Here is a 19,842-nt window from a genome sequence, read left to right as displayed (position 1 = left end):
GATCACCTCCTGCAGGCTGCAACATCCGGCTAACTTTGTGGGGTAGAGGTGGGAGATTCTCTTTTGCCTCTTTTGTTCTGCCTGCAGGCTTTCTGGTGGGAAAGCAGGGTAGCCAGGGAGCTCACTATGAGTCTGGAGTTCCCAGCTATTCTATACTGACAGTCTAGTACATGCTTGGCCTTAATTAATTTCTTAAAATTTTAGTTGACTTCTCCTTACTTGCTTGTATGCTGCCTACTTCTTTTTCTCATGCTCTGTCAAAGATGAAATAGTTATATGCCTTGCTTCTGTGCTTGGAAGGATTTACCTCTCTTTGGAATTTAGTTCACTTAGTGCCTAGCTTGCTCAGCTCCAGAGAAGGTATGATTTTGTAGGTCATTTGTCTTTTTCTTACCGTTAAGTTTGGAGTGATATTAACTTATGGCTTTCTACATTCTAAGTGGAAGTCTGTGTGTGTGTATATATATACATATATATAGTTAGTTTGTGCATAGTCAAATCAATCAATTTTTTTTTCCTTTATGGTTTCCACATATTATCACATTTTTAGGAAGGAAAAAGATGTCTTCACTATTATATAAATATTAATCTATATGCTTTTGAAGTTTCCATAGTTATTCTTTTTTTTACATATTTATGTCATTAATCTATCTGGAATTTATCCTAGGGTGAAATTTAAAGTAGATATCTTTACTCCCCCCAAATGAATAGACAGTTTTCAAATATAAGGTATTAAATAACCCATCCTTTTTTATTTGAATTGATACCTTTATCATACGCTTACATTTGATCTATTTATAGATTTTCCACTCCAATCCATAGATCCAGTCCACTGTTTTTCCACAGTGCCACTAAGTTTTAATTACTATAGTTTTATAATATACTTTAACCAATAGGATAATTTCTCTCTCATTATTAATCTTTAATGTAAAAAAGATCTAGGTTATTCTTGCTTTTTTTTTTTTTTCCTGGGTGATCATCGGGATTATCTTTCAAGTTCTTCAGGAGATCTCATTGAAACTTTTATTGGGATTATGTTAAATATTAGAGTAGTTCTTTGTCAGCATTTTCAAATTCTTCAAGGGTTATTTAGAATTCTAATTCTTCTTGGGTTAAATATGATAATTTAAACTTTCTAAAATATACATTATCAAGGTTTTCACATATAGTAAAATATATTCACATTTTATGAAATATTTTCTATAGGATTTAAAAATCTATAATTCTCTGGTTATATTTCTTTAAATTTTTTTTGATTTTTAGTTTATTTGCATATATAGTAGATGTATATATTTATGGGGCAAGTGAGATATTTTGGTACAGACATGCACAGTTTAATAATAACATCATGAAAAATGGGGTATCCATCCCCTAAGCCTTTATCCTTTGTATTTCGAACAATCCAATTATACTCTTTTAGTTATTTTGAAATGTACAGTTAAATTATTATTGACTATAATCCTGTTGTGCTATCTGATTATATTTCATTTCTGATTTTTTAATTTAACCTGATAAATCTTTCTAGAATTTATCTTTTTCAGTATGCATTTTGCAAATATCCAGCTCTGCGGTTTATCCATTCTACTGTTGCTTTCCTGAGCCTCAGCTTTTCTCTACATATATGAATCTTTTTGTCAGCTTAGGAAAAATTTCTTCTATTATATCTGTCAGTATTGTTTTTTGTTCCACTTGTTCCATTATGTTCTTTGAGAACCCAAATTGTTTATGTTTAATTTTGTTTCTCTTTTCTATCTATAAACTTTGTCATTGTTTTCCTCTGAATTTTCGGAAACCTCCTTGAGATTTTCCTCTCTATCTCTCAGTAGATTTTTCACGTAGTCTTTCCCTTTGTTGACTCCAAAATAAATTGTATTGTTTTTATTTTAAGCCATTAATTCCCTTGTAAGGTATTCTCTTTTCATTTATCTATTTTCTCTCTTACAAGTTCCTCCTCAGCTTTATTATTATGATTATTTTTGCATTATCCTGAGCATGCAATTTCCTGGAACTTTCTTCTCCATACTATAGATCATTTTTCAAAGGCATCTTTTTCCTCTGAATTTTCCAAATGTTATTTTTTCTCTCTTGGTCTCTACTATTTTTCAGTGGGCCCAGTACTTTATTTTGTACCTCTTCATCTACACTTGAATAAAATATAGATTTGAGCATCTTTCAACACACAGTATGTATAGATTACTCCATTCCTGTTTATGACGTTCTTCTAAATCTATCTTATTGGACCTAAATCTGGTCCAATCTCTACACTCACATGGGGAACCTGTATACCGCTAAGGTGTAACCTCTACAGCCTGCTGCTGCCCACCCCATAAATGAGTATATACAGTAGAAACTCTTTTCAGTAGTCTCAACACAACCAATTTGTACCTTAATTTCTTTTCTAAAACATACACAGTATTTCTCATGCTACTCTGAATGTTCATGGATAACAGGCCACTCCTTAGTATGTCTGTATAATTCTGATTATACTTACCAGTAATCACTTTGCTTGTTCCCAAACTTGTTCATTCCAGTTGGCTGTTTTAAGAATTATATGATTTAATTGAATATTATGTAAATGGATGAATACGTTTGGAATTAAGAAAATATCATCTGTGAAATACATATTTGGAAAAGTAATTTGCTAATAAATAATGCTGTCAAAATAGATGTCAGCCAGAAAATGGTGAAAGATTGAAATATGTAAAAATCTATAAAGATTTTATACTTACATTGTTCCACAGAACATTGAGTTTTCAATATTTTTTAAAGAATTAAAATTTGAGATTATAGATAATGCATTACTCCAAGAAGATGATAGGAAACTAATCAGCGGACTTATTATCAAACAAAAGGCCATAACAAAATATTTGTGAATAACTTTGTTTTACATATTTAAGTTGAAATACTTAGAATATATATTTCACTTTTCTGGTTTCCTGCTTTAACCAAGGAACAGACCAGAGTTTAGCAAATGCATGAGTTCTGCAAATAATAGTTGTTTCTTGTCTAGAATCTTTTGCTTTTTTTCTTTGTGTGGCACTTTACTTGTGGGGGTACACTTTTAAGATTGCAAATCACTGTCACCAATATGCCACTCTATTTTCTAAGCTTTGTTTTTCTGGGAGAAACTAAATTTCAATAAATATCATTTGACATGTTGTTAAAAAAGTTTAAATTCAAAATAATAAATACATATGCGTGTGCATGCACTCTCACACACACATTCACACACACATACACACACACACACATGCATGAACACTTCTTGTAAATATTATTTTACCCAGCCCTATTTTTGTAAGGATAAATGAAAGATATGACCCAGATTTCCTTGGGGAGAAAAGTTTTGGAATTAAACTACACATGATATGCAAAATAAATGAACTCAAACAAACTGCAATGCAGTGGGAGTTCTGCTTTCATGCTGTAAACTCATTTGTCAAAATAATAGATGCTATATCTACATGGATGACCTATATGGTCTCTCATTAACTTGGTTTGATTAGACAGCTAAACTATTTAGTAGAGTCTGAAGAAGATTCTCAGTATAATTGGGAGCCCAAAGTGGATAAACCAACACTGAACAGTAAGAATCTAAATTCATTATTCAAGTAATTTTTGATGCACAAAACCACAGAAGAAATCGAAATTATCTCTGAGCATCTTCGTGCTGTGATAACAACCACTTATCTGTGTACACAGATAAATTGCTAGAACATTGGATAGTGCAACGTATTTAATAATAATGTGGAAGAAGCTGCTCATAAGAGCTGATTATATCTGTTGATTTTTCTGGTTATTTTTGGAACCCACTTAATAAGTGTTTATTGTTAAAGAACAATAGGAATAAAATCAATCATATATGTATGCTTTCAAATACTTATCTGTTCTAATTATTGGAGCCAACTTGAATTGCATCTTCTCTTTGGCAAATGACAGTTGAATTCATTGTAGAGGATACTCACATCTTTGACTCGTTAAAAATGATGACAATGGGCTGTTTTCAGTTTGTCTCTGTTGGTTGCCATAGTTTCCTAGGATACAATGACTCCCAGTTTCCATGGGCACACCACTGGCTAGGGCTGAAATGTTCTCTGTCATGATGCAAGGGCAAATCTGGGAGCATCCTCTGTTTAAAACTGCATTTTTGAAAATTTCAAGATGGAAGCATTAATGAAAATAAAATAACAGCAAGGACTCCTTTTGTGCAAACAAGGTACAATAATAAAGAAATGGTGATGGTAGGCAAATAGCCATAACAATGAAATTCATCAAGAAGGCAGATGGAAAGGGAAAGGGATAAAGAAGGAAGGGGGACACGGAGAAGGAGAGTTGGGAGCTGAGGGAAGAAACCACAGATTCTGTTAAATTATTTCTATCACATGAGTGAAACAGAAATTTTCAAAAATGGCCTAGTTAGGGGTCATTTATTCAACAATAAAAGCACTTACTTTATTCTTTCATTTTATATTGACCGTAGCTTTTGGCATCTTTTTACCTCTTCGTTTGTGAGTGGCTCAATTAAAAGTAAACCGTCTCTTAGCTGAAGAATTCCTAATCCTAAAAGCTGTTTCCTTCAGTGTTAAATCAAGCCCCGATCTTTTCTACAAATTCCCATGCTCACATTTTTTGTTTTATGTATGGATTTCCTTTGCCTCTTCTTGCCCGCTGTTCTCCAATTTTTGTATGCCTTTCCTTTTCTTGTTTGTTTTCTGTGCTCAACAACCTACTTTCTCATTATCTTCATCTCAGCTGTTTTTTGTTTGTTTTGTTTTTTTTAAACATTACTGCTTTGTCAGTGTGTTTGGTTTCCAGTTTATAGTTTTATGCTTTTTTGGGTCCTCTTTGCTGCCTGATAAGTTGCTGAGATAATTTACTAAGCTGGTTTTGCTTTTTTGTGAGGCTATTTAATGTGTATATTGCTTGCTGCCACTGAAGTTCATTAAGAAATACCTAGTTTATTCATTATTCGCATTCATTGATATCACTTCATTGTAGGGGAGGAGCTATATCTTTTCTGAACCCATCCAGATTTATGAATGAGTCCCTACAACAGAAGACAAATTAACAAAAGGGAAGCATGACATTTATTTATAATGTAAGTTTTACATGACACAGGAGCCTTCATAAGGAAATGAAGACCAGAAGAAATGGCAGAACCTGTGTATTTTTTATACTAGCTTTGAGGAATAAGTGGATAAAATAGAGAAGATGATTGGATTTAAAAGTATGATTTAATGGTAATATAAACCAGGAAGAATTTAGTAAGAACTGTTTGTTCAGATTCTTATTTGTGACCCTGTTATCTTTAGAGATAAGGATTTTACTTTCCTCTGCATATAGGGAAGGCACCTCTCAAGTGAGGGTCTTATGACTTGCCTCAGTGTAAGGTCAGATAATATTTTCTAGGATTTATGACCTGTATCAGGAGAGAAGGATGATGGAAGGTGAAAGTGACCTTCCTGCTTCTGTTTTCTCAAATGCCAAGGTGCCACATTTTGAAGGTAGTGTGTGCTGAATTGCATCACTATAAACGTTTCTCTTCATTTCCAAAAGGTTGAAAAGATCCATTTTTCTTGAAGCTATACTTGAAAATTAAAAATTTCCTCTTTTTTAAACAAATATCAAAACAATTACAAGTGTGTTAGTGCCATTTATACTCTGCTGGGTTATGAGCTTGGAGTAAGTACATTGACTGTCTTCAAATAATTCAGAATTTTTTTGAAAAGAATGGAAGTAGCTTAGGATATTAAGTTAAAGTAGTTGAAGAGCTAAACTTGTGTACTTGTATATGGGTTGTTCTCAAACTATAGTGTGCATCACAATTACTGGGATGCCAACACAGATTGCTGTGCCCAATCACTGAATTTCTGGTTCAGTAGGCTTGGAATGGATCCAACAATTTGTGTTTCTAACGACTTCTCAGGTGAGGCTAATGCTGCTTGTCAGGGGGCCACTCACTGAGAAAGACTGTTCTATATTAGATAGATCACATTAATGTGATCACTGAACAGTTAAGGAAGCTGCTAAATATGATTAAAAAGCTTTTGGAAACTCTCAGTACCTTAGGTGCTCTCTTCCTTCTAGTAAGAAGGGCATTCAGCCCATCCACATTGAAAATGAGGTAGAGAACTGAGGCAATTTTCAGAGTAATGTAACCACTAGAAAGCATGTTAACCTTGTTCTCTTGCCATTTTAGATGTTGTTTAGCTTGTTTTCAAGACTATATTATTAAGATAATTATCTTGTTTTTTATGATATTATTTATGTTAATAATGTGGGGTTTTCTTGTTTTGTTTTGTTTTGAGACGGCATCTCACTCTGTAGCCCAGGCTGGAGTGTGGTGGCACGATCTTGGCTCACTGCAAGCTCCGCCTCTCAGGTTCATGTTTTAAAATAAGTTGGTTGGCACATCCGTTGCTTTTGATGGCCAGAATGAACTTACCATGGACAATTTTCAAATAGTTAGGCAAATCTCTCAGAACGTACATTATCCTGAAGTGAAAAAAAAAAAATTTCACTAACAAATCAAATTCAGTAGTTATAAATATTCCATAAACAATTATAGTTCATTTCTAGAATAGAAGGCCTATTCATATTAGGAAATTTATTGATAATACAATATGTTCTTGGATAAATGAAATAAAAACAAACAACAACCAATCATTTATTGCCAAGCTTTTTGGCAATATTTGCCATGTATTTCTGATGCCAAAAAATGAGAAAGTAGGAATACTGTAGATGGATAATTCTTTAACATAAGAAATACATACATTCTGTCTATATGTCAATCAATCAATCAATCAATCATCATCTGGACAATCTAATCTAAAGATAGATCTCTAACCAAAGTCAGAAACAAGAGAAGGATACTCATTATCGCTACTATTTTTTACATTTTTATTGAGGCGTAGTTGATTTCTTTTATGATGAAATAAACTGCACATATTTAAACTGCACATATTTAAAATATGTAAGTTTTGACATATGTTTACACTTGTGAAACAATTACTATGTGTAAAATAATGAACATATTCACTATCCCTAAAAAATTCCTTGCATCCCTTTGTAATCCTTACCACCTGTCCCATCTCACCTCTCTTGCTCTGGCCATTGCTAGAAAGAAGAGTACACACTATGGGATTCTACTTATTTACAATGCTAGAAAATGCAAACTTATCTACAGTAACAGAAACCAGATTAGCAGTTATTGCCATTATTTTTCACCACTGTTTTGGAAACACAGTAGCCAACATTATTAAATATGAGAAAGAAATAAAGAGCAAAAATATTTGAAATGAGAAGAAAATAATTATTTAGAACAATGAATATTATTGTTTACACAGAACATCCAAAATAATTTAAAAGATTAGAAGAATTCAGCAAGCTAGTAGCTTCTAAAAATCAATCTGTAAAATTCAATATGTTTCCTATATATAAATAGTAATTAGATCATATAACTGAAAGAAAGTGTTTCTGATAGTGACTAAAAATTAAAATATTTAGATGCAAATTAACAAAAATTGTGAAGTCTGTATGTGGTAAATTGTTTTAAGCCCTATTACACATGTTCATTTTGCCTCAATTAATCTATACATTCATCCAATCCCCATGAAAATAGCAGTTTATTTTGCCTAGAACCTAGAACCTAAAACAATGCTAAAATCCATCTTGAAAAATATAGTTGTGGCCAGGCATAGTGACTCACGCTTGTAATTCCAGCACTTTGGGAGGCTAAGGTGGGTGGATCACCTGAGGTCGGGAGTTTGAAACCAGCCTGACCAACATGGAGAAACCCCGTCTCTACTAAAAATACAAAATTAGCCAGGCATGGTGGCACATGCTTGTAATTCCAGCTACTTGGGAGGTTGAGGCAGGAGAATTGCTTGAACCCAGGAGGCGGAGGTTGCAGTGAGCTGAGATCGCGCCATTGCGCTCCAGCCTGGGCAACAAGAGCAAAACTCTGTCTCAAGAAAAAAAAAGAAAAAGGAAAAATAAAATATAGTTGTGGTTGTTATCCTGTAGGGTCATTCTCTCACTATTTTTTCTTCAAGATTTTTCCAACTTGTATTGCATAACAACCACAACTATATGAAATATTATGGAAGCAATAAACACATCAAAGAAATATAATACAGAGGATATTATTTGGGATAAGCTAGGTAATAATAAAGTAACCCTGAAATCTTGAAGGTTTAACAGAATGAAAGTTTCTCGTTCATACTTCAAGTCTATTATTGATCAGTGAAGTGTAGGGGCTCAGATCTGTGTAGTCATTCAGGAACCCAGTGTAATGTTGACTCACACGTTCTAGCAGTATCAACTCAACAAAGTTTTTCTTCAGTCTTCCCAGCAGGGTAAACAACTTGGAGAATCACGAATATTTATTTCCTCTGTCTCAGCCTGGCAATGAAGTAATTAGATAAAAAATGGCCTTGCCTAACTGCAAAGGGGTTGAAAAGCACTGGCTTCTATGCACCCAGGCGATACTAGAAATGTCTGTGATAGAAAGTTCAGAAATAGCCCCCAATACAGTTAGCAATATAGTTTGCTATATAGGCGCTATGTCAAATTTATTGGAAGAAAGGATATTACTCAATGGTTTGGTTGAAAGGCATCAAGCACTGAGCGGCAACATTTCTACCTTGCTCCTTATACCAACATAAATGCCAAATGAAAAAGAAGTTTGAAAAGAAAGGAAGTTCTAGAAGAAAGAAGAGACAAATCTAATTTTCAAGTGACAAAGAACTTTCTAAGCAAACAAAATAAAATTCATAGATAAAAATATGGACACCCAGAAGAAAACAGTGAGATGTTTAAGCTGGAATTTGGGGGCGGGGGGGCGCGTGGAAAAGGAAGGCTGATTTCAAACTTACTCATGATTAATCTTTTTAAGAAGAATAAAATATCTTTTTTCTGTCTAAAAAATACAAAATTTGATTATACCAAATACTAATATTTGGAGAAATGCATATTTCATTATCAGGAGTGCAGACATTTTTGTTTATTTTATCAAAACATATCTGTATGTATATATATTAAGCATACGCAATTTGTATATAAATTATTTCCTCTTTTATTTAAAAGGAATTATAAGAATCTAACAGTGGTTAGTGTTCAGAGAAGATCCTATGGGGAGTTTATCTATGGAAGGGGAAAGTTTTACTTTTTTTTTAGTGTTTGATTTTTACTGACTATGTGTGCATACTAATTTTTTATGTTACTGTGAAGTTTATGTGGTGAGTTTTGTTTCTTTTTTGTATATCTTAATATTTAACAAAAAATTAGAAATTATATATATATAAAGTAATAAAACCATTTTCTTCAACATCATTATTTTTCAGATATTAAAGGTAAATAGGAAGAAAGTAAAAAGTGAAATTACAAAATGATAGGCTGCAGTTATATATGGAGTATAGTCTCTAATAAACTATTACAATCCTGACTCTAACTTTCTCTCATTTTCTTGGTGCATTTCCTATCAATTTCAAAGAAGCCTCATTAAATAAAGAACATATTTCTTTTTCTTTTTTTTTTTTTGAGACAGAGTTGTGCTCTTGTTGCCCAGGCTGGAGTGCAATGGCATGATCTTGGCTCACTGCAACCTCCACCTCCTGGGTTCAAGCAATTCTCCTGCCTCAGCCTCCCGAGTAGCTGGGACTACAGGCATGCGCCACCATGCCCGGCTAATTTTGTATTTTTAGTAGAGATGGGGTTTCTCCATGTTGGTCAGGCTGGTCTTGAACTTCCAACCTCAGGTGATCAACCCGCCACTGCCTCTCAAGTACTGGGATTATAGGCATGAGCCACGGCGCCTAGCCAATAAAGGATATATTTCAAAGTCAAAGTTCTTTGGGTAAACAGCTTTATGAACATTTATTTTTGCAATATATATGTATATAATTCATAGAGTAATTCCAAGATCATCTGCATACCTCCACAAAATATCTATATAGGATATGTATTGGTGTGGTATTTGTAATCACACAATCACAGAAATACCACAAATGTTTCTTTGTTTTGTACAGGTTAAATAAAGCATGGTACAGCCATAAAATGGAAGTGTTACAGCATTTAAAGAGTGAAGCAAATATATGACTTATATGAATAATATCTAGGCTACAGTGCTATGTGAAAAAACAGTGTACAACATACAGTATTTGTTTAAAATAATATACCCTCTATATGTACAGGCTGTATGTGTGTGTGTGTGTGTGTGTGTGTGTATAGTCTTATTCTCTAGGAATCTAGTCAGTAACTGACAGCAGGTGTTGCTCTGATGAGAGTGGGAATGATGATAGAAGATAAATGTATTATTCTTTGTTTAGCTTTTTATATTATTTGATTTCTTTTGCCATGTAAAATATTATTTTTAAAAGTGAACCAACTCACCAAAGAAAAGCACATATGTTCTGCCTTTATTACCTTAGACATATAAGCAAACAATATTAAGATAAATACACCTTAATTTTTGAAATCTTGTCTTTCATTAACTTTTTGTAAATGGTGATGTCTATGTTTTCATGTGTGGAAGTCATATTCCCTTCATCCTGATGAAAATAACTTCTCCAGTCTACAAAGGATCTTATTCAGTCAAATTTCTTTTTCTTTAAACTCAATAATCTGAAAACAAATATTGTGGACAAATACAGGCTATTAAGTAGTGAAAATGGCTGCTCACGGAGAACCAAGTAGTACACTTGTCCCCAAGGTCCCCACTTCCTGGCTCTTAGGCAAATCATGTCAACTGCATTTCAGGCTCCCTCACCTGTAAAGGGGGCATGAAACACACATGCTGCCTTACAGGATTCATACGCGCTGCCTGCCAAGTGTGATGCAAACATGTGCGAAGAGGCTTTACAAACTGTGATGTTCAATTCACATGTAAAGAGTTAGTGCTGATATTCTTTTACTGTCAGTAGAATGGATGCTCTAGAGATGTGTATAGAATATGGATATGTAGGATTAGGCATTCAAGTTTTGCCTCAAGCATATTCTAGTCCTGTACTCTGTTAAGTTATTTTAGAGAAAGGGAGATAGAACAGCTACTTAATAAAAAACCAGGAAGTACAGTGTCCTTGGAGAAGTTAGAAATCTGAGTTCTGAAAGCTCAAATGAAAGTCTCCCTGGCAGCAAGATGTTCATTCACAAATTGCCTCTACACCAAAGGAAAATCCAGGCATAGATCCAGAGAGGAATAAAACTCTATTAGAATTCAGTTACTGTTTATTTTGTTTAACTTTTTAACCCTCTGCTATTTAATTCCAGTTTTAATTACAGTGGAGGCAACACAAAAGCGAAATAAATTGGCTTTAAAAAATTCTGCATATATACATACCTGTCTATTACCAAAAAGTTAGCAAGAAAGATATAATGACACTAATTACCTTTTCACTGTACTTGTCACATTGTGTTTAGTTTTCTCTTTTGCAATGACCTTTTGTTCAGTAGCTCTGGAACACTAGGTGATCCAGTCCACTTTAACATCCCTGACATCTTATGAGCAAATCATAAGCAATATTTTGGGTGACTGCTGGGGTAATTACAAATTTAGTGATAATATATGCAAATCTCATGTGAAGGAAATTATAGGTCACTGTTGTTTGTATCATGCCATTTCTGTAGTGATAAAAGAAATTGCTTTTAATTATCAGATTATTACCATCCTTAATTTTGATAATTCTAGGCTATCAAAACAGTGTTTTGAATCACAAATCATATTATTTAGTTTTTCCAACAAGATGGCAGCACGGGGTTCCTCAATCATAATTCCAGCGAATACTTGAGAGTGTGTGTGCATGCGCGTTTGATAAATTCATATCTATTATAGAGTAAACAAGGATTATTCATGAGTCTTGGGAAGATGAGCAGTTTCCTTTTCACTGGCCAACATACATATTTCATTCCCCGAAAGCTTCACTTCTGAATTATTCTGCATAAATATTGCTCTTCTTATAAGCTTCCCTGTGCCCTGGAGAGAAGTGAAATGGAAAGCCAATGGGAGAGAGTTAAGGCATATTGGATAACATAACAAATTCTCAAAAGTTAAAACCTTACGGTGCAATCCACATGGTTGCTGGTGTTTCCCCAGTCATTTTCTCACTGAATGTTGGACAATAACATTGAAACTACCCTAGGAAGTGGATCAGACTGCATTCAGCCTCAGCCAGCGTTAAAACACCCATGCTTGGAAGGCTTTATTGCTATTGAGGGCCCTGGAATGACATGAATCCTTGCTGTTGTGCCACCATTTGTTTGTAAAAATGAAATTCTATGTTCACCATTTTAAGTGAGGAGGTGACATAAATTACAGTTGGCTCTCTGTATTCATGGGTTCTGCATCCTCAGAGTCAACCAATGTTGGGTGAATAAAAACAAAAACAATAAGTATAATATAGAAATAAAAGTAATAAGAAATTTAAAAACCAATACAATGTAACAACTATAATGACTATTTACAAAGCATTTATGCTGTTTTACATACTAGAAGTAATCTAGATATATATTTTTTCTTTTCTTTTTTTTCTTTTTCTTTTAGAGACAGTCTCTTGTTCTGTCACCTAGGCTAGAATGCAGTGGTATGCTCAAAACCCTGGGCTCGAGTGGTCTCGAGTAATCCTCCTGCCTTAGTCTTCCAAGCTGCTGGGACTACACGTGCATGCCACCATGCCCAGCTATTTATTTTTTTGTTTTTCATTTATTTCACTTTTTGTAGAGACAAGGTCTTGTTATGTTGCACAGGCTGGTCTCAAACCCCTGACCTCAAGCAATCTTCCCACCTCAGCCTCCCAGAGTGTTGGAATTACAGGCGTGAGCCATAATGCCCAGCCTAAACATGATTTAAAGTATACTGGAAGATGTACATAGGTTGTTTGCAAATGCATATTGATGTGTAGGATTAGGCATTAAAATTTGCCTCAAGCATATGCTAGGTCTATACTCAGTTATTCTAGAGAAAGGGGAGATACAACAGCTACTTGATTAAGAAAAAAAAAAAAAGAGCAGAGTCATTGCAGTGTCATTGGAGAGGTTAGAAATCTGACTTTGGTATCCTCAGGAGTCCTCCAATGAATCCCCCAGGATACCCTGGGACAGCTGTATATACCATTGACAGCTTTATTTGACTGGATATGGTTAGCAAGGTAATTACTTCATATTCGTGGCATTTAAGTCCATGTCTTTTCTTGTTTGAATAAAATGATTGAAATAATTTTTAGTGTTTAGTGTTTACGGGAGAAATTCTCACAAGACTCAGTAACTTAGATTCAATTACTCTGTTCGTAAGTGACTAAGTTGAAAAAAAAAAAAAACTACAAAACTCTTGTAGAATAATACATGTGAAAAAAACCCACCTCATATAAATATAGCTAACTGTACTTGCAGTGTGACTCTTCAAAAAGGCATTGTAGTGCTTACAGAAGCTACATTTCAGTCTAACACTAATTTTCCAAACTTGAAAACGTTCTCAAATCCGTAAAGACAACCTAGTGGGCTATAAACTCAACATGTTTTCAAAACTCGTAGTTATTTACCCCTTACTACAAAGGGACTGAAGTTGTTCAGAGGAAAGATTTAACTTTGGTATTGTTTATAAATAATGTGACAAATGCCTGTCTGCCTTTCTTTGTATTCCAAGGGCAGGGAGAGAACCTTCACGTATTTAAAGTGTCCTCTTCCTCACTTACCTGTTTTCTCACCCATGCTTCCTTAGTGTGTGTGTTTTTGAATTTTATGTATTTCTTATTTTATAGGAAACTGCCACACCCCTGCAACACTTCAGATAAGAACATTTTGAAAGAAATGTGAATGTATGGATTCAAATCTTTTTAGATAAAAGTTTCTATGGGTTCGTTGATTATTTATATCTTTGAAAATTTTATCTAAATTGTAACTAGGGGTGTTGCCCTTCTCCAGCCGTGACTACTGGGGAAAACGTTTCAAGAGTCCTTCCTTTCTCCCCAAACAGAAATTGCAGTTGTTGATTCAGACTAAATTTTTAAAATTTTGATTATTTGTGCCAATGCAATTTATATAAAAATGACTTAAAATCTTTCAAGTTGTATAGAGCTTGCAATATTCTGTAACATATTCTTGACTAGGGCCCAGGAACTTGGAATTTTTAATTAGTTTCCCAGGTGATCTTGATAAACATGACTTATAGACGATTCTTCAGAGACAATTGTCTAAGGTAAGAATAATTTGTACTGGAACTTTCCAGAATAAATATAGCAGCAGCACATATCAGGCTTTTACTAAATAGATATATTAAGTATATACACATATATACACACATGCATATATATATACACGCACACACGTATGTGTGTACGTGTATGTGTATATATATAACGTCTATTGAAAGAATAAATGATGGAAGAAATAAAAGAAAGAAGTTTCATCCCATTTGTATTCTTAACAATGTGCCCACTGTCTAGTCCTGTTTATATCATTAACAATGTGCCCATTGCCTTCATCCTTACAGTAGGGCACTTGAGGGAGGCGGAGTTACCTCCTTCCATCTCTAAGATGCTGATGCTTAGTTATCTTCCGGAATAGATAAGCCCTGACAAACAGTGGATAGAATACATTTCCTCGCAAGCTTTATTTCTCACCAAGTCTACTTTGGTTCTTAGAATGATGGTTTTAATTCAAGTCTCCTGGTTTTAAAAACTATTCCTCTTTACAGACATCTGATAGTACCTTGAGCTCCCAACATTGGGAAGTTCTGCTTATTTGAACTGCAAAGGGAAGGCAGAACAGTTGCCATGATTATTAGAGCCTTGGGTAATTCATGGTGGGCAATAACCTGACACCTACTTTAGCTGACTGTGATCTAAACGTGGAAAGTCCTAAATATGCATATGTAAATTCCAGGGAGCTGCTAAACTGTTTTTGGCAGTCCTGGTAGGCATTCATCTGAGACATTTTGTAGCGTATCTGTAAAGCAAAGCATTTCTTCACTGAGTAGGCAATTTCTATTCTGATGATCTCAGAGATGTTCTATCAGAAAATTAACAGTGAGTTACAGAGTAAAATATTGTAGGGACCCATTCTTCCTCCGCCCTTCTACTTTCCTCTTGTAGAGAAGAGTGCACAGATGAAAAGCAGTCCAGGAATGTCTTGTGTGTCCTTCTACAGCCCCAGAGAAAACAGGGCAATGAGTACCCCCACTCTGTGCCAGCAGGTTCTGTGGAGCCTTGAAGTTCTCGGGAGCTTGTCAAATGAAGAAAGCTGGAGGAAGAGGGGAGAACAGGAACTGAAATGGATTTTACAGAAGGGAAGGGTTTATCATCTATTGAATGATGGTTGTGGATTGATTCTCCCCATAGATGTATGTTGTGTTGTTTCTGCATCAGCCAAGGCCATGACTCTGACTTCTGTCCTTCAGTTTGTTCTTCCTAAGCCTGGCCAAGAGAAGGTAAAAAGAGACACTAAGGGACCTCGGTATCTGCAATTCTCATAAACCTGACAGGCAAAGGAAATTTTAAAGAAATATTATTTCTGTTTCAAAGTTACCCATCAAGTCTGTGTCAGATCTTGGAGTAAAAAGACTGAAAAACTTGCTTCTCTGATCAAGACTTTAGCTATCAAAAATTCTTATGACCCTGTGAACTCAATGAGAGAATTCAGTAGAACTCTAGTTCTCATTCAGAAGGCCATTTAACAGAGGTACAGACTAGAAATTTTAATAGTTGAAAACAGTTGTATTTTGGATTGAAAAATTGATTTACAGTAGATTTTAATGCTCCCAGCGAAAGATTTTTGGCATTTTATATCCCACTGTTTGTCACTTTTTTGGTACTGACATAACTATAAATCTTGATTATAGCTTCATTTCCAGTTAATATAGACTTTGTACATGTAATCTTCATCGCCTTTTTCTTCTGAAAATTGATAACATATTAAAACTAACCTTAAAATTTCTGTAAAGCAAAAATATCAAAAGTAATCATAATGATATATCCTGTGTGATGAACCATGAAATGATATTAAAAGATAATAACCAGATTTGTGGAAGGCACACTATATATAAAGAAATATGGTGCTCCATGCAAGATTGACCATTATATTTCTAGTTAACATGTCCTTATATATTCTTTTTCTACTGTGTAAGAAAGTACTTTTTAAAAATTTAACTCTTTATTTTGAGATAATTGTAGTCATATGCAATTCTAAGAAATAACACAGAAAGTTACTATGTATGCTTTACCCATTTCTCATAATGTAATATCTTGTAAAACTATGGTGTAATGTGATAACCAGGATATTGCCAACGATATAGTCAAGATGCAAAACATTTTCATCACCACAAGGATTCCCCACATTGCCCTTTTTCAGCTGCACCCATCTTCCTCCTGCCTACTCTCACCCCTTAACCACAGGAAATCACTAGTCTCTTCTCCATTTCTATCATTTTGTCATTTCAAGAATGTTATACAAATGGAATCGTACAGTAAGTGGCCTTTTGAAACTGACTTTTTTCACTAGGATAATTTTCGGGAAATTCATACAGATTGTTTAGTGTATCCGTAGTTTATTCTATTTTATTACTGAGTAGTACTCCATGATAAGGATGTCAGTCAGAATGTTTAAGCATTTACTCATGGAAGAGTGTTTGGACTGTGTCCAATTTTTGGCTCTTGTAAATAAAGTTGCTATTATCATTCATATACAGGTTTTGGTATGAGCACAAGTTTTCATTTCTCTGGGCTAAATTACCAGGACTGCAATTATTTGGTCATATGGTAGTTACATGTTTAATTTTTTAAGAAACTGTTAAGCTGTTTTCCACAGTGGGTGAACCATAGTACATTCCCACCAGCAATGAATGAGTATCCAGTTTCTTTTTACTTCTAGTATGGTTAGGAGTTTATAGTCCCCACTAGGCTCCACTGATACTTCCCTTGCTGGAAAGGATGATAGTGCCTTATTACTGCTCCCTACATAGTCTCTGCTGACCAGGGGGGACATGGGGTGGGGTGGGGTGATCTGATTACCATTAGACTGTGATGAAAGTTCTTACTCTCTATCAGGCCTCCTCTGATACCACCCCAGTGGGGAGACGGATAGACATCTCATTGCTGCCAGGCAGGGGTGGAAGTTCAGGATCTCCATTCAACCTTATCTGATACCTCCCTAGCAGGAAAATTGGTGTGCCTCACTATAGAACTTCAGCTCTGTACCTGGCCTCTTCTGATATGGATACAGATTGGGACATAGTTTTCTGTGGTGTCTGGCTAGAGTAGGACAGTTATTGTCAAAAGTTTTATGTCTTGCTAGGCTGTCCCCTTCCTGGTCCTTTGGCTTGAACAAGCAAGTTTTTGTTGGGACCTTTTGTTTTTGGCCTGTGGCTGTTGACCTTACTGCATGATATGGTTTGGCTGTGTCCCCACCCAAATCTCATCTTGAATTGTAGCTCACACAATTTCCGTGTGTTGTGGGAAGGACCTGGTGGGAGGTAATTGAATCATGGGGGCGGGTCTTTCCCATGCTGTTCCTGCGATAGTGAATAAGTCTCACAAGATCTTGATGGTTTTATAAGGGGGAGTTTCCCTGCACAAGCTCTCTCTTTGCCAGCTGCCATCAATGTAAGACATAACTTGCTCCTCCTTGTTTTCCACCATGATTGTGAGGCTTCCCCAACCATGTGAAACTGTGAGTCCATTAAACCTCTTTCTTTTGTAAATTGCCCAGTCTTGGCAATGTCTTTATCAGCAGCGTGAAAACAGACTAATACACTGGGTTTCTGGCTTTTTCAGCTCCATCCCTGTGTATATGCAGCAAAAAGAAACCTTAGAGAACTCACCACTGTAACTTTCCATGGGTTCTCAAGATCTCTAGGCAGAAAACAGCAGAGAGGATAGCCTCTTTCCAACTTTCAGAGTTTTCTTGTATTTGTTTTCTATATAGGATATACGGCTATTAGTTGTACTTTGCAGGAGGCATAAGGAAGATTGCATCTACTCCATTTTCCTATCAGTGAAAGTCCTCATACATTTTAAACAAACATATTAGTTCAACTTTCTTTAAGATCATTAAGTAATTAGCTTGATTCCTTCATTCACCCAATCAAAAAGGATTTACTGAGTTTCAAGTCTGTACCAGGTACTAGACTAAGTAACAGAATACAAAAATAAATAAGATGCAGTCCAGGTCTCATGAAGTTCACAGTATAATATATCATCAAGAAATATCAAAACACGAAACAAAATCAAACCAAACCAACAAAAACCAATCACAACAATATAATAACAATAGCCATAGTGATACGCATAAGACATCATTTTTGGTGAGATGTCCTCTCAAAACTCTAAACTCCCACCCTATGCCCCTTATATTCCAGCAGTCTTGGAATGATGTGATACATGGCAAAGGCAAGTTCAATGGATATTTTTTAGACCTCTTATCGGAATATTAAATGGAAAAACTTAACATCATAATTGCATCACAATTCTAAGTCAGATTAAGGCATATGGAAGCTAAAAATGCTCCTTGCTGGTAAGGTTTCAATCTCTGGAACAACCTTTAGTCATTAAAGGTAGTTGACAAGTATTTTTGTTCTGACTTTCCCCTAATTTCTTTTTTGTGCTCTCCGATGCAAGATTTCTGGCTTTCTTGTCTCCTCCCAAGTTGCAGATGTGGGCATCACTGTTTGCTCTTAGTGATCCTCGAGCACATACTTATGAATTTGGTTTTTAGAGTATTCGGAAATTGATGATATATATTATCGTAAGAGGTGGTGAAGCAAAAATACTGTAGTTGTTAAATATCTGGGTTTCTTTTTTGTTTTACTTTTCTCTGAAGATGACTTAACCCTGTATGATTTCCTTCAGCCCCACTCTGTCCTTCAGCACTTTCCCATTCCTATTCAATATCCATCTTTCTTTTTCATGCTGTCTTTTGTAGTTATGAACCAGGATCCTCTCCTGGTGAAAGTGGCCCTCACTCTTGCTTGATCTAGCATGCTTACTAACACATATGCTTCCTATGACTCTTCCTACTCCTGCATATTCTACTTTCAGTATCTTTGCAAATCAGTACCTGACCCAGAAGAGTTTTTTTAAAAAAAATACATGTTTCCTTTTAATTCCAGAGTCTTTAATTCTATTTCTTTTTTCCAATTCAGCAAATTTTATTTCTTCGTAATTTAAAGACATTATTCTGTAGTTCTGCTTCTCTGAGTTTGTTATAAAACCAGAGCCTAGAATTGTTTGGGTCTTATTGGTTCCCTGCCCAATATTCCCCAGTTAGTTAACTCAATATACAACAACCTTGATAAATGATTAGATATTATACAAGCAATGCTTTCTCTCTGCCTTCCCCATGTTTGGGAAGATCATAGTTTTAATGTCTTTATTCTTTTCTTTAGAAAATATGTGAGGTCTGAGTGTCTGTCTCTTTGCACTTAACATTTGCACCCAATTAAATGCTCAGCAAGCAGACACAAGGGGGAAAAGAGGAAGAACTGATAGCTACTAGGACATACACGAGAAAGAAAAGGGCAAAAGGGAAATTCTGACTAGTAAACTGTCACGGCACATCACTTAACTAAAGTGGCACTACTTGAGAGTAAGCTTTGGCTACTCAGAGAGGTCTTCCTAGAATTTTCTGTTCTCATGAAGATCTCTTCAGATAAGTGTAGATTTCATCAGAATGAATAACTTTACCTCTGAATGGGTACTTGCCAAAATGAATTTGTTTTGCATATCTATTCCTATTAGGCTAACATAAAGTAAAACTTCGGTGTTTTGAAAATCAGCTTGGAAAGAAAATCTCTATGCTTATGTTTACAAAAACAACATGCTATGTTTTACAATGTTTTTTAGTTGGTGTCAAAAATAG

The sequence above is a fragment of the Macaca nemestrina genome, chromosome 6, assembly GCF_043159975.1.
Source record: "Macaca nemestrina isolate mMacNem1 chromosome 6, mMacNem.hap1, whole genome shotgun sequence".
Lineage (NCBI taxonomy): Eukaryota > Metazoa > Chordata > Mammalia > Primates > Cercopithecidae > Macaca > Macaca nemestrina.
Note: the sequence above shows the minus strand (reverse complement) of the source record.